The sequence below is a fragment of the Protopterus annectens genome, chromosome 2.part1 (assembly GCF_019279795.1).
Source record: "Protopterus annectens isolate FY-2018-M chromosome 2.part1, PAN1.0, whole genome shotgun sequence".
Classification (NCBI taxonomy): domain Eukaryota; kingdom Metazoa; phylum Chordata; order Ceratodontiformes; family Protopteridae; genus Protopterus; species Protopterus annectens.
In genome coordinates, this window is record NC_056729.1 from 839334523 (window position 1) to 839351660 (window position 17138).

The following is a 17138-nucleotide window of genomic DNA, read 5'->3' on the forward strand; positions in this document are numbered from 1 at the left end:
ATTGGTCATTTAGTCATCATCATTGCCTTCCCTCTGTTTGTCTGATGTCTTCTTCACCACTGTGTTCTCATTTCCACATTTACTATCACATGCACCCTGTGTGTCATGTCTGTCTTCCCCTGCTGCCTAACCTAGCCCTATTATCTTTGACTAACTTCCTCTATTTCCTTCCCCAGCTTATCCTTCTCTTCAAAAATATAAAATGATCACTTGCCCTCCCCAAAAAGTATTTCTCTTCTACCCCACCTGCATCCTGCTCATTCTTTGTTTGCTTACCTTTTGTTATACCCACTCTTAGCTTTCTTCTGTTAATTCTTTCCCATAATCCCATTCCCAACCTTTAATTTGGTCAAGAAATAGATAAACACACCAAACACATGCTCTTACAGAGTGTCTAAACCATTATCTTTTTGTGATTACACTGTGAACAGATCATAGAGAGGACATCAATGGCAGTGTACAACAACAAAGAATGGTACTGCTTGCTGTACAGCAACAATTATATATTATTTCTTGCCATCTGCTAATTATATTGGTCTTGGGTGCCACCAGTCACAGCTAGCATCCTTAATATGCTTAATGACACCATACCTTGCCCTATTTAAATATGTAAACCACCAATGTTATTACAGTGGATTGACAATCAACTTTAGTATTTTTACTGAATTTTTGTTAGTTTAAATTTTTCTCCAAAATTCATACCATTGCGTCCTAGCTATATTTTCCCATAAATATATTGATGACAGATGTGTTCATTCAAATGAATTTCATCAGATTTGTATCATCGAAACTAAAGGCATGATAATATTAAGACCTGTTAGACTTTGTTGTTAAAGGAGCCAAAGGCAAAACAAGTTACATAATGTGTGGACATGACGACTTATGTGCTTGATGATGTTTCTACTGTTATTGGATGATTCTTCCCAGTATATGTTGGTCCAACTGTCTATGTCAGCCATATTCTGAAATGGAGTTTCTTGATCTGATGGTTGAATATAACTTTATCCAACTTGTCCACTTTTCTACTTGAGGATGTGATATACTGAATTTTATTTTTATTAACAAGCCAGGGTTTGTTGTTTTTACAGGCATTACCGTTACTACATAATGCACCTTACATTGTTATTAATTTTGATACACTAGATTTAATCTCATTAAATCAAAATCAATATTTAGTTTTACAAAATAATGGGCAATTATGAATTAAAGGAAAATAATGCTACAGCATGGCTAGAACTATCAAGCAGAGGTGAAATTCATGTATGGAATGTTTCTGGGAATCTGTGTTACACACCCTTGCATACAAACACACACACACACACACACACACACACACACACACACACACACACACACACACACACACACACACACACACAGATGCAACTAATAAAAAAGGCAGTTCTACCACAGTAGAATAACAGAATCAAGATACAACTCTAAAGTCTACATAAAGATTTAAAAGCTGTTTAGTATGAAAAGCTACAACCTATTATTAATGAGGAATTTCCATCATTACCATCCTACCTTTGTTTTTTAGTCTGTTTCTGGTTATTTTATTTGAAGTTGTTTTTTGTTCATGAAGAATGGAAAATGAGGGCTTTCTGAATTCGCAGCATTGTTTTCCCAGAGTGTCTCTGGTGTACCCAACGAGATTAATTCTGTGGGGAATCTGACTTTAGTTTGCTTATACAACAACTCACCAACTATGTGGATGATTTGGCAAAAATAATATCTGGACATAATGTAGGGACAAATTTGAGTCCTTTGGCTCCTGCTAACTCTAATGGCTCAGATGGGCCTGGGCAGCCAAATATCACATATGCATCTATTTCAATGGCACCATTGAGTTTACACGTGAATGGACTACAAAACTCTGGTACATGTTCTTTAAAGCAAGGTGTCGGTAACAACTCGATAGATGAGAGGATTATAGTGAACCATTTGAGAGATAGTAATGTTAACAGCCCTTTACTGAATGACTGGTTGAAAGATCCAATGCATTTTAACTTAAATTATAACTGTGAGGGGATGCAAAGTAATGACTGAGATAATAATAGTAACCGGAGAAACATAGTCACGATTCACGAACTTGAAAATGTTTGACCAGAAAATGCTCAAATATAAAAAAATTGCAGATGGGAAATCCTTTACTTTAGTGAATTTATTCAAAGACAACACATCCCTAAAGGACTATGGCAGTGGTGATACTCCACTGGATTAGTGAGAAATTCTTTGTTTCATTGCGAGCTGTTATGCCGGTTTCATAAACATGGGTGTGAGTTTTTAGAACTTTTAATAAAACATTATAGCTTGCAAGGTGAGCCTTTAAAAGATGATTTAGTGAAACTGGAGAACAAAATAAAAGCTGATTGTGACCTTTTGCTGTATAAGTATGATTACTGCTGCATTTTTTCTAGTATTGAACATAATATTTTAAAATTTAATGAAGTAAAAATTAAAAAGATGGGGAGGGACAAACAGGACTATGGTACAGCTTACTCCCCCTGTGTCTCAATCATGGGGAAACTCTGGTTTGGACAGTGAAAATAATTTAAATGATGGTGCGAACAATGGTGTAAATGAAAACAGTTTTGATTAAATTTCAATTGATACTGAACTTATAAATAGAGATAATAATATACCTATTAGGTAAAGCAAACAGTTAAGGGACCGCCAGCAGTAGAGCAGTACATCCTATGGGCAGGTTCCTTTGAATAACGTAACATATGACCAGGGTTTTTAAGGGACCCAGTGGAGGAATCAATCTATCTTTTAAAGTGGGGCATGTTGCAATCAACATCGAAGGAAGCAGAATCATGAAAGAAGGTAGTTGAGGAGGATTGTGGCTCACAAGAAAGTAACTTAATGAGCAAACTTTACATTCTTATTAATTGGGAAGGAGACTTTAAAATGTATACTTTTTCTTCTTAGCAAGTGCTTTCCGACTTAACTGAGACACACACTAAGGGACTCTTGTATGTGCCATCTGTAAGAGCATAATTATCTAAAGCATTGGTGGAATCTTTTTACATAAGTTAAATTTGAATGTATTATTGGGTAAGGACACGGAAAAGAACAGTGACTTTAGGATTTCAAGTTTATTTAATCCACCCATGCATGCAACTTTGGTATTGTTTCAAAAGTTGTGTGAAATGGATTTTAGGACTGTGCTATGTAAACCTCTGTATTGTAACAGGAGACAAAATATAACCCAAAATGAAAGGCAAGCATTGCATTTGTTGAAACTACAAAATGTGAGGGTTATAAAACCTGACAAGGTGTTTGGTTGGTCTTCATGGATGAAGTTGATTATATCAATAGGATGATTCAAAACTTGTATAGTGAGGCCTAGGTAAAACTGTTAGTGAGGTAAATGGTGCACACCAGCATGCCAGGTATTTTATTAATGATTTACTTATGGAAGCTTGTATTGATATTGACACACACAATTATTTGAATATGGTGGTGCCTTTAATGCTTGTTATATTTGGCATCCCAAAAATCCATAAGGACTTGGACCCCCCACCCAGACCCACTGTTGATGCAAGAAAATCTTATCACCTATACATGTGCTAAAACTGTGGATAATAAGTTGAAAAAATATTTGGAATCTAAACCCCAAATATGCCTTGATTCATGGAGTTTTTTGCAGGGGTATAATGAACTGGAATATCAGGATGATTTTAACTTCCAGATTGTAGATGTTCAGGATTTATATACTGTAATCCCCAAGGATATGGGCATAAATTGGGTTACTGACTTCTTAGCTGGAAAAGGAGTTGATGGGGATGAGATCAACCTAATTGAGAGATTGTTGGAAATTATTTTAGCCAACAACTTTATATTGTTTTATAATGAATATTTTTACAAAAAAGTGAAGTAACAAAGGGGTCACCTTGGGGGGGGTAGTTTTTCAAAAAGTGTGATGGCATATTGTGAAAGCAATTTCTGTTTAAAAACAATGGCTTTATGGACAAGATACATTGGTATACTAGATACCTGGATGATATATTTTTGATTTGTAAAGGGGACTGTGTAACAGCAAATACATTTCTAGACAATATGACCAGTACAACATCTTTGCTACAATTTACATCACAGTTTGAAACAGATGTAATTTCATTTTTGGATGTCCAGCTATCTAAAGATAGGGTGAATAAGAGGTACCTAGCAAAAATATTTAGGACACCAACATATTCAAATGCCTTCCTACATTTTGAAATGTCCCACACATTATCAAAAGAAGGCTGTGGTAAAGGGACAATTAGCTAGAACAGCTAAGATGATTTATTTGGAAGAAGATTTTCAGGTTGAATGTGGCATGCTTATTAACACATTTCTTAGGAGAGCATACCCAGCCATGTTGATCAATGAGTTAATTGTTGAAATTGATAGAAAAAGAAAGTCAGTTTACTTTAAACCCATTTTAAATAAAGGTGTACCTTGTGGTGATTATAACCAAATAATAGATGAACAAACATTTGGTAGCAATCCATGTAATAATTTATGTATTAGTTACAATGCTAGTTTCACTACTTCTTTCTCTAGAGATGCTGGCACTCTGAGGGATATTTTAATGAAAAACTGCGCATTAATAATCGAGGAAGCATCTATCAAGAACCAAGTTAGGGGATAGACCAATGGTGACTTTTAAGAAGGGATGCAACATTAAAGGACTTCTGGAGAGAGAAATGACACTTTAAATTAAATTAAATTTTAAATTAAAATTAAACCCAGTAATGACAAAATGTGGGTGGTGTCAATATTGTAAATCTATCAAAGAAAATGACAAACTCATCACTGTAACAGGTACAAGCAAGCAAAATCTGAGGGTATTGCTACTCAGTGCTAGAAGTCTAAACCTCAAAATGTACTCACTCGAGGCACTCCTTAAAATGGAGAACATTGACAATTGTGCAGTGACAGAGACATGGTCCAAGGCTCCAGAGAGCACCCCTGCATTACCAGGCTATAATTCATACCACACCTTTCGGCCACCTAACCTGGACCAATACTTTAAAAGTGGAGGCGTGTCCATACTTATTGCACCCGAGAATATCCAAGTGCAACTAACTCTGGGCAAGACCACAATCCAAATTGTAGCTTGCTAAAGATCCCCCACCATGCCCCAGGATTCCCACTCCTCATTTCTTGATACACTGGAAAATATTAGGATACAACCTCACACCCTAATAATGGGTGATTTCAACTACCCCACCATTAACTGGGAAAACTACTCATACACCAACTCTTTTGCTCAACGTTTTCTGGAATTCATAAATTCCAATGCCTTGGATCAACTTATCCACACCCCTACTAGAGGCAGCAATATCTTAGACCTGGTCATTACCAACACGGGCAACCGGTGTTCCACACCAGAGGACAATTCCTCATTGGTGAGATCCGACAAAAAACTAATCACCCTAGACATCCACATCCCGCCCCTACCCCCATTAGAGAAACCACCATAAAAAATTTCTCCAAAGCCAACTTCACGCTTCTTAAGACAGAAGTGGTGAACTTCACGACACTCTTGCAGAAGGACAATAGAGGTATGACTGCTGAATCCTACACTAATGCATTTTATAAGCAGTTACACAAGTGCATGGATCGTGCAATCCCTAACAGAACCAAGATGCTATCCTCCAAAAACAGGAAGCCGGTCTGGTGGTCGCCTGCCATAAATAAACTCTATAACAGAAGAAAGAAACTGTTGCAAAAAAGAGTAAAATCCCATGATTGGAGGAACTCCCTGGTCAGCCTCAGTAAAAAGCTGAGATCCCTCATAAAATCCTCCAAAGCTAGTTACGAAAACAAAATCGTTACTGATTCTAAAGACAACCACAAAGCATTCTATAGCTATGTCAAGAATCTCAATGGCAACATTCAAATCTGCTCTGAGTTGCAGCACAATGGCACTAAATATACAGAACCAACTGATATTGCCAACATCCTGGCAGATAGGTTCAGTGCTAACTTTACCCCCCTCTAATCCCTAAAGGGCCCATCTCTATACCAGGACAATACAAAGTTCCTGGAATCACAGCTGCACAGGTAAAAACCACACTCACCAAAGCCAAGAACACAGCATCCATGGGACCTGACAACATCCCAGGCTGCATTCTACAAAAACTTCAGAATGAAGTGGCACCACACCTAAGTACCATGTTCAGTCATAGCCTCACCTCAGGCTTTGTGCCCACTGAATGGCAAATAGCAATGGTTATCCCACTCCACAAAGGAAGAGCCAACATGGACCCCAGGAACTACTGCCCCATTAGCCTGATGAGTTTGGTCTGCAAGGTGGTAATCTCCAAACTCTGGACCCCACCCAGTTTGGGTTTGTAAAAGGCAGATCATGTCTCCTAAATCTGACAGACTTCTCTGAAGCAGTCACCAAAGCCATAGATGAAGGTAAGGTGGTTCACGCAGCCTAGCTATATCTCGCCAAGGCTTTTGACACCATCCCCCACTCTGAAATTATAGATAAACTCACTAAACTAGGTATAAATCCCTATGTCACAAGATGCCAACTGGCTCACTGACAGAACCCACACTGTGAAGTAGCAGACTCCAAATCCGACTTCATACCAGTGTCATGTGGAGCACCACAGGGTTCAGTCCTGGGTCCTCTCCTGTTTGGCATCTACTTCTCAGAAGTACAGGCTAACACAGAAGGTCTTAGGTTAATGAAGTTCACAGATGACTGCAAACTAGGAGCCATAATCGAAACTCCTAATGATGTGGACGTCCTACAAAAGGGCCTCACTGAGACAGATGCCTGGTGTCAAAGCCATGGCCTCAAGCTCAATGCCAAAACGTGCATTGTCGTCCCTTTTGGTAAAAACTCTGTACCCATGAACTGCCACATAGGCGGTAGTCTACTTAACACTGAAAGTGTGATAAGAGACCTTAGGACACAGGTAGACAGTAGTCTATCCTTTAATAATGACATTGCCACAGTAGTCAGGAAATCCTTCTATGGTATACACCTCATCACAAAAGGTTTCTCATCCAGGAAAAAAGAGGTCATTGTTCACCTTTAATCGTCACTCAGACACATTATAGAGTACAATGCCCCTTTTGATATGCACCTCACAAGACATCTACAACAACTAGAAAGGCCACAGAAATACCTCACAAAGAGGATTACCAGCCTCAAACAGATGCCCTACGCAGACCGTCTCAAAAAACTCCAGCTTTACTTCGTTGCATATTGCCTACTCAGAGGCGATCTCTGCCTTACATACAAAGCTATGTCAAACCCAGAGCTGTTGGACATGCTCCACTTAAAGAAATCCCAATCCCTCTGAGCTACACGCTCTAGGGACCTAAACCTTGCCACCACAATAAACAAAACATGCTGGAGGGATAGATTCCTGTCCCAGAGACTTCCCATACTCTGGAACAAACTACCTACCTATATCAAACAAAGCTCCTCATTAGCACTCTTTAAGAAAAATCTTGATGATTGGATGGGAGATAGGAAATTCACCCTGGAGATCACTTCTGTGGCTCTGCTCGATAGGGGCACAGGAAAATAATTTTCTTGGGTGGCGAAAGCCAGGGTACATTTATGGCTAGGCTTATATTAGCCCTAGGGTCAATAGCCTAGTACCTACCTATGAACCTAAGAACAAACGGATTTAAGATACAGAATATGTTATAAATTGAAAGGGAAATATAACTGTGATACTAAGGGTGTAATATATTTAGCCAAGTGCCAACTATGTATGAGTTTTTATATAAGAAAAACTGAACAGCATTTAAGGCAGCATATATATACAAATACCAATATCATATTAGTAAATGAAATGGAACTAATGCCCTGGCAAAACACAGCTTGGAAAATCCTCACCATTGTTTTTGTTATTTAGTGACAGAACAAGTGGGCAAAAAATGTTAGGTGGGCCTGCGGACATGAAAATTGGAGGAAAGGGATCTCCTTTGTCAGATGAGATTGAATGCCTATGCATAACCAGATTTGAATGAGTACTGTTCTGTGAAGTGCATTTTAAAACTCAAATTGCTGGAGAAATGAGAGCATAGAAATATGAATAATGAATTTTAAACTTGAACATTTTATTTATTTTATTATAATTATTTCAACCTAGTCAAATGTGTGTGGGTATTATGATATGAATAAGGTTTTATATATATATGTTTGTGCGTATCTACATATATTATGAGTGTTTATAGTTGTACTATTGTGTTAAGAATGGCATGTGTATGTGATGTCATCAAAATTGAGAGGGATATTTAAAAGATGAATTGTGTGTTTTGAATTGTCTGAGGAAGTTCATTGATTTAAACTGAATGAAAGTGCTTACAATAATTTTTTTGGTGAAATTAATGTGGAATTTCCTTTATTACCATCTTACCTTTGTTTTTTACTCAGTTTGTGGTTATTTTATTTGAAGTTGTTTATTATTCTTGAAGGATGGAAGGTGAGGGCATTCTGAATTCACAACCATTGTTTTCCCAGAAGGGTTCTGGTGTACCAAATGAGGTGAACTCTGTGGTGAACCTGACTTTGCTTATACAACAACTCACCAACAGTTTGGATGATCTGGCAAGGAAACTGTCTGGACATAATGAAGGGTCTAATATGAGTACTTTGGCTCCCACTACCTGTAATGACATGGATGGGCTTGGGCAGCCAAATATCACATATGCATCTATTTCTACAGCACCACTGGGTTTACCCGTGAATGGACTACAAAATTCTGGTACACGCTCTTTAAATCGTGGTGTCGGTAAAAACTCGATTGATGAGAGGATTATAGAGAACCATCTGAGTGATGGTAATTTTAGCATCCATTTACTGACTGACTGGTTGAAAGTACTGGTGCATTTCAACTTAAATTATAACTGTGAGAGGATGCAAAGTAATGCCGGAGATAATAATAGTAACTGGAGAAACATAGTCACAAACTTGAAAATATTTGACCAGAAAATGCTCAAATATAAAAAATGCAGATGGAAATCCTTTACTTTAGGGAATGTATTCAAAGACAACACATTCCTAAAGGACTATGGGAGTGGCGATACCCCGCAGCAGTAGGAGAAATTATTTGTTTCATTGTAAGCTGTTACGCCTGTTTGATAAACAGGGGTGTGACTTTTTAGAACTTCAAATAAAACATTACAGCTTGCAAGCTGAGACTTTAAAAGATGGTTTGGTGAAACTGGAGAATAAAATAAAAGCCGATTGTGATTTGTGGTATAAGTATGATTACTGCTGCATTTTTTCTAATATTGAACATAATATTTTGAAATTAAAAGAAGTAAAAAATAAAAACATGGGGAGGGACAAACAGGAAGGACTATGAGAATGGTACGGCTTACCCTCCTCCCCTTGTGTCCCCAACATGGGGAACCTCTGGTTTGGATAGTGAAAATAATTTAAATGATGGTGTGAACAATGGTGTAAATGAAAACAGTTTTGATTCACTTCCTCCTAATACTGAATTTAGAAATGTAGATAATAATACGCCTATTAGGCGTAGGGATCGGTTAAGAGACTGCCAGCAACAGAGCAGTCCATCCATTGGGCAGGTTCCTTTGAATAATGAAACCAATAAACACGGTTTTTATGGGACCCAGAGGAGGAATCAATCCAACTTTCAAGGTGGGGCATGTCGCAATCAGAAGCAGAATTGTCAAAGGAGGTATTTGAGGGGGATTGTGGCTCACAAGAAAGTAACTTAATGAGCAAACTTTACATTCTTACTAATCAGGAAGGAGACTTTAAAATATATAATTTTTCTTTTCAGTAAGTGCTTCCCGACTTAATTGAGACACTTGCTAAGGGGCTTTTGTATGTGCCATCTGCATGAGTAGACTTATCTAAAACATTGTTGGATTTAAAAATCTTTTTACGTAAGTTACATTTGAATATATTATTCGGTAACAACACTGAAATGAACAGTGACTTTAGGATTTCAATTTATTTAATCCACCCAGACATGCAGCTTTGGCATTGTTCAAAATGGGTTTTAGGACTGTGGTATGTAAACATTTACATTAAAACAGAAGACAACATATAATCCAAAATGAAAGACAAGCATTGCTACAAAAGGTGAGGGTTATAAAACCTAACAAAGGGGGTGGGTTGGTCTTCATGGATGAAGTTGATTATATCAATAGGATGACCCAAATCTTGTATAGTGAGGCCTATGTAAAAATATTTATTAATGAGGTAAATGCCCCACACCACAGTGTCAGGTCTTTTATTAATGATTTATTTATGGAAGCTTGTATTGATATTAACACATATAATTATTTGAATATGGTTCCTCCTTTATTGCCTGCTTTATTTGGCATCCCAAAAGTCCGTAAGGACTTGGAACCCCCCCGCCATGACCCATTGTAGATGGAAGAAAATCTATCACCTTTGCATGTGCTAAAATTGTGGACAATAAGTTGAAAAAATATTTGGAATGTGAACCCCAAATATGCCATGTTTCATGGAGTTTTTTTGAAGGGGCTTAATGAACTTGAATATCATGATAATTTTAACTTTCTGACTGTAGATGCTAAGGACTTATATACTGTAATCCTCCAGGAAGTGGGCATAAGTTGGGTTATCAATTTTTTACTTAGAAAGGAGTTGATGGGGATAAGATCAATCTAATTGAGAGATTGTTGGAAATTATTTTAGCCAACAACTTTATATTGTTAAAAAATGAATATTTTTTACAAATAAGTACAGTAGCAATGGGTTTGCCTTGTGGGGGCAGTTTTACAAAGAGTGTGATGGTGTATTGCGAAAAGGAATTACTGTTTAAGAACAATGGCTTTATGGACAAGATATATTGGTATACTAGATACCCGGATGATATATTTTGATTTGGAAAGGGGACCATGTAATAGCAAATAGGTTTGTAGACAATATGACCAGTATGACATCTTTCTTAAAATTTACATTACAATTTGAAATAAATGTAATTTCATTTTTGGACGTCCAGTTATCTAAAGATAGTGTGAATAAGAAGAATCTAGCAAAATGTTTTAGGAAACCAACATATTCAAATGCCCTCCTACATTTTGAAAGCTCCCACCCATATTATCAAAAGAAGGCCATGGTAAAGGGACAAATAGAGCAGCTTAGATGATTTCTTTGGAGGAAGATATTCAGTTTGAATGTGGCACTCTTAAGAACATGTTTCTTAAGAGAGCATACCCACTCAAGTTGCTTGACGAGGTAATTGCTGAAGTCGATAGAAAAAGAAAGTCAAGTTACTTTAAACCCATTTTAAATAAAGGTGTACCTTGTGGTGATTATAACCAAATAATAGGTGAACAAACATATAGCAGCAACCTATGTAATATTTCATGTGTTAGCTACAATGTTAGTTTCACTACTTCTTTCTCTAGTGATGCTGGCACTCTGAGGGATATTTTAATGAAAAATTGGGCATTAATAAATGAGGATACATCTATCAGAACCAAGTTAGGGGATAGACCAAGAGTGACTTTTAAGAAGGGATGCAACATTTAAGGACTTCTGGAGAGAGAAATGACACCTTACATTTGAAACACAGGAATGACAAAATGTAGGGTGGTGGCAATGTTTTAAATTTATTGAAGTAACAAACGTGTTTGACATACACAATAGAACTTATAAATTGAAAGGGAAATATAACTATGATACTAAGGGGGTAATATATTTAGCTAAGTGCCAACTATGTATGAGTTTTTATATAGGAAAAACTGAACGGTACTTAAGGCAGTCTATATACAAATAACAATATTATATTAGAAAATAAAATACAACTAACGCCCTGCCAAAACACAGCTTGGACAATCCTATTATTTTTGTTATTTAGTGATAGAACAAGTGGGCAAAAATGTTAAGTGGAGCCCATGGACAATAAAATTGGAGGAAAGGGAGTTCTTCTGGCAGTTGAGGTTGAATGCCTATGCATACCCACGTTTGAATGACTACTCTTCTGTGAAGTGTATTTTAAAACTCAAATCACTGAAGAGGTGAGAGCTAAGAAATATGAATAATGAATCTTAAACTTGAACATTTTATTTATTTTATTATAATTATTTGAACATAGACAAATGTTTCTGGGTAATATGATATGAAAAAGGTTTATATATATATATATATATATATATATATATATATATATATATATATATATATATGTGTGTGTGTGTCTGTGTGTGCGTGTCTGTGTGTGTGTTTGTGTGTGCAGTACTGGTGTAAAAATTTGTACGATTGCTTTAAGAATAGGATGTGTATGTGTCATCAAAATTGAGAGAGATATTTAAAAGTTGAATTGTGTATTTTGAATTGTCTGAGGAAGTTCATTGATTTAGAGTGAATGAAAGTGTTACAATATATTCTTTTTGGTGCAATTAATGTGGAGTTTCCTTCATTACCATCCTTCCTTTGTTTTTTAGTCAGTTTGTGGTTATTTTATTTGAAGTTGTTTTTTATTCTTGAAGGATGGAAAGTGAGGGCATTCTGAATTCACAGCCATTGTTTTCCCAGATTGGTTCTGGTGTACCCAATGAGATGAATTCTGTGGGGAACCTGACTTTGCTTATATAACAAATCACCAACAGTGTGGATGATCTGGCAAGGAAAATATATGGACATAATGTAGGGACTAATGTGAGTCTTTCAGTTCCAGGTCCCTCTAACAGCTTGGATGGGCTTGGTCAACCAAATATCACATATGCATCTATTTCTATGGCAAGATTGAGTTTACACATGAATGGACTACAAAACTCTGATACGCAGTCTTTAAACCGTGGTGTCAGTAAAAACTCGGTTGATAAGAGGATTATAGTTAACCATCTGAGTGATGGAAATGTTAACATCCCTTTACTGGTTGATTGTTTTAAAGAACAGATGCATTTTTAACTTAAATTATAACTGTGAGGGGATGCAAAGTAATGCCAGAGATAATAACAGTAACCGGAGAAACGTAGTCACAAACTTGAAAATGTTTGACCAGAAAATGCTGAAGTATAAAAAATTGCAGATGGAAATCCTCTACTTTATGGACTGTATTCAATGACAACACATCCCTAAAGACTATGGCAGTGGCAATACCCCTCTGCATTACTGAGAAATTCTTTGTTTCATTGTGAGCTGTTATGCCTGTTTGATAAACAGGGGTGTGACATTTTAGAACTTCAAATAAAACATTACAGCTCTCAAGCTGAGACTTTAAAAGATGATTTGGTGAAACTGGAGAATGAAATAAAATCTGATTATGACTTTTTGCTGTATGAGTACTGCCACATTTTACTAGTATTGAACATAATATTCTGAAATTAAAATAAGTACACATTAAAAAGATGGGAAGGGACAAACAGGATTATAACAATGGAATGGCTTACCCTCCTCTCCCTGTCTCCCAAACATGGGGAAACTCTGGTTTGGACAGTGAAAATGATTTAGATGATGGTGCAAACAATGGTGTAATTGAAAGCAGTTTTGATTAACTTCCTCCTAATACTAAAGTTAGAAATGGAGTTAAGAATATGCCTATTAGGTGGAGGGAATGGTTAAGAGACCACCAGCAACATAGCAATCCATCTTATGGACATGCTCCTTTGAATAATGAAAACAATAACTAGGGTTTTTACGGGCCCAAGAGGAGGAATCAATCCAACTTTCAAGGTGGGGCACTTTGCAATCAACATCAACGGAAGCAGACTCATCGAAGGAGGTAGTTGAGGAGGATTGCGGCTCACAAGAAAGTAACTTAGCGAGCAAACTTTACAATTTTAGTAATTGGGAAAGAGACTTTAAATATATATAATTTTTCTTCTCAGCAAGTGCTTCCTAACTTAAATGAGACACTTGCTAAGGGACTTTATGTATGTAACATCTGTACAAGCAGATGTATCTAAAATATTGTTGGACTTAAAAATCTTTTTACGTAAGTTAAATGTGAATGTGTTATTGGGCAATAACACTGAAATGAATAGTGACTTTAGGATTTCAAGTTAATTTAATCCACCCATGCATGCAACTTTGGTATTGTTCCAAAAGTTGTGTGAAATGGATTTTAGGACTGTGCTATGTAAACCTCTACATTGTAACAGGATACAACATATAACCCAAAATGAAAGGCAAGCATAGCATTTGTTGAAACTACAAAATGTGAGGGTTATGAAACCTGACAAGGTGGATGGTTGGTCTTCATGAGTGAAGTTGATTATATCAATAGGATGACCCAAATCTTGTATAGTGAGGCCTATGTAAAAATATTTATTAATGAGGTAAATGGTGCACACGACCATGCCAGGTCTTTTATTAATGATTTATTTAGGGAAGCTTTTATTGATATTGACACATATTATTATTTGAATATGGTAGTCCCGTTAATACCTGTCATATTTGGCCTCCAAAAAATCCATAAGGAACTGGAAACCCCTCTCACTACAACCCATTGTAGATGGAAGAAAATCTATCACCTATGGATGTGCTAAAATTGTGGATAATAAGTTGAACAATATTTGGAATCTGAACCCCAAAATATGCTATGATTCATCGGGTTTTTTGGCGGGATTAATGAATTGAAATATCAGGATGATTTTAACTTCCTGACCATAGATGTTAAGGACTTATATTCTGTAATTCCCCAGGATGTGGGCATAAGTTGGGTTACCTATTTATTACTTGGAAAAGGAGTTGATGGGGATGAGATCAACCTAATTGAGAGATTGTTGGAAATTATTTTAGCCAATGACTTTATATTGTTTAATAATGAATATGTTTTACAAAAAATGGTGCAGCAATGGGATCGCCTTATGGAGGTAGTTTTGCAAACAGTGTGATGGCATATTGTGAAAAGGAATTTTTGTTTAAAAACAATGGATTTACGGACAAGATATCTTGGTATACTAGATACCTGGATTATATATTTTTGATTTAGAATGGGGACTGTGTAACAGTAAATAGGTTTGCAGACAATATGACCAGTATAACATATTTCCTACAATTTACATCACAGTTTGAAACTGATGTAATTTCATTTTTGGACATCCAGTTATCAAAATATAGTGTGAATAAGAGGTATCTAGCAAAACGTTTTAGGAAACCAACATATTCAAATTACTTCCTATATTTTGATAGCTCCAACCCATATTATCAAAAAAAGGCAGTGGTAAAGGGACCAATAGAGCAGCTAAGATGATTTATTTGGAATAAGATTTTCTTGATGAATGTGGCAGGCTTAAGAACATGTTTCTTAAGAGAGCATACCCACTTGAACTGATTGACAAGTTAATTGCTGAAGTTGAAGTCAGGTTACTTTAAAACTATTTTAAATAAAGGTGTACCTTGTGGTGTTTATAACCAGATAATAGGTGAACAAGCATATGGTAGCAATCCATGTAATAATTTTATGTATTAGTTACAATGCTAGTTTCACTACTTCTTTCTCTAATGATGCTGGCACTCTGAGGGATATTTTAATGAAGAATTGGGCATTAATAAATGAGGATGCATCTATCAGAACCAAGTTAGGGGATAGATGGAGAGTGCCCTTTAAGAAGGGATGCAACATTAAAGGACTTCTGGAGAGAGAAATGACACCTTACATTTGAAACCCAGGAATGACAAAATGTGGGTGGTGTCAATATTGTAAATTTACTGAAGTAACACATGGGTTTGGCATACACAATAGAACTTATAAATTGAAAGGGAAATATAACTGTGATACTAAGGGGGTAATATATTTAGCTAAGTTACAACTATGTATGAGTTTTTATATAGGACAAACTGAATGGCACATAAGGCAGTGTATATATGAACACCAATATCATATTAGTAAATAAAATATAACTAATGCCCTGGCAAAATGCATCTTGGAAAATCCTAACCATTATTTTTGTTATTTAGTGATAGAACAAGCAGGCAACAATGATAGGGGGGCCCATGGACATTAAAATTTGAGGAAAGGGAGCTACTCTGGTAGCTGGAGTTGAATGCCTATGCATACCCAGGTTTGAATGACTACTGTTCTGTGAAGTGTATTTTAAAACTCAAATCACTGGAGAGATGAGAGCTAAGAAATATGAATAATGAATCTTAAACTTGAACATTTTATTTATCTTATTATGATTATTTGAACATAGATAAATGTTTGAGTATTATGATATGAAGAAGGTTCATATATATATATATATATATATATATATATATATATATATATATATATATATATATATACATATACATATATATATATATATATATATATATATATATATATATATATATATGTATATATAGTACTAGTGTTTAAATGTGTACCATTGTTTTAAGAATGGGATGTGTATGTGATGTCATCAAAATTGAGTGGGATATTTAAAAGTTGAATTGTGTGTTTTGAATTTTCTGAGGAAGTTCATTGATTTAGAGTGAACGTAAGTGCTTACAATAAATTCTTTTTGGTGTGATTAATGCCGAATTTCTTTAATTGCCATCCTACCTTTGTTATAAAATCAAAGGTATTTAATGCTTTGGCTTGATGGCAACCATTACTACCACCATATTAATAGGAATACATTTCTCTTATAATAGGCTGATTATTAAATAAAACATTATGTACTGCTGGCATTGTATTGCACATTTATTAACAGCTGAGAATGCATAGAAGAAAAAGTAAAATAATTCATGCATGTAAATAGTCTCTCTATTGTAATATACATATACATGAGGGTTAGGATTTGCCTTGGTTATAGCCAGTTTATTATCCTATTCCACTGATTTATTGAAAATAGAGTTATATGAAAATGAAATAATTCTTAGGGGCTTCAACTGCCCTTTCCACCTGGAGATTATCAAAACCACCAGGGAGAGTTGATTCACCTCTATGTGCATTACTAGTTCTTGGAAGAAATGTTCCTTAATTATTGGAGCTCCAATTCATTGTTATTTGTTTTATTTATTATTTATTTATTTTAATTACATTTGTTTACTGGGAAAGTCCGACTGGACACAGGTCCTTTTTCAGCGGAGGCCCAGGGAGAAAAGCTCCAGTACAGAAAAACTGGCATTTACAAACATTCAAAATGGATACAACAGTGTCAATTACTGACAAAACATAAGTTAACAAACATTTAAGAATTACTGCATTGACAAGAAATAACAGACA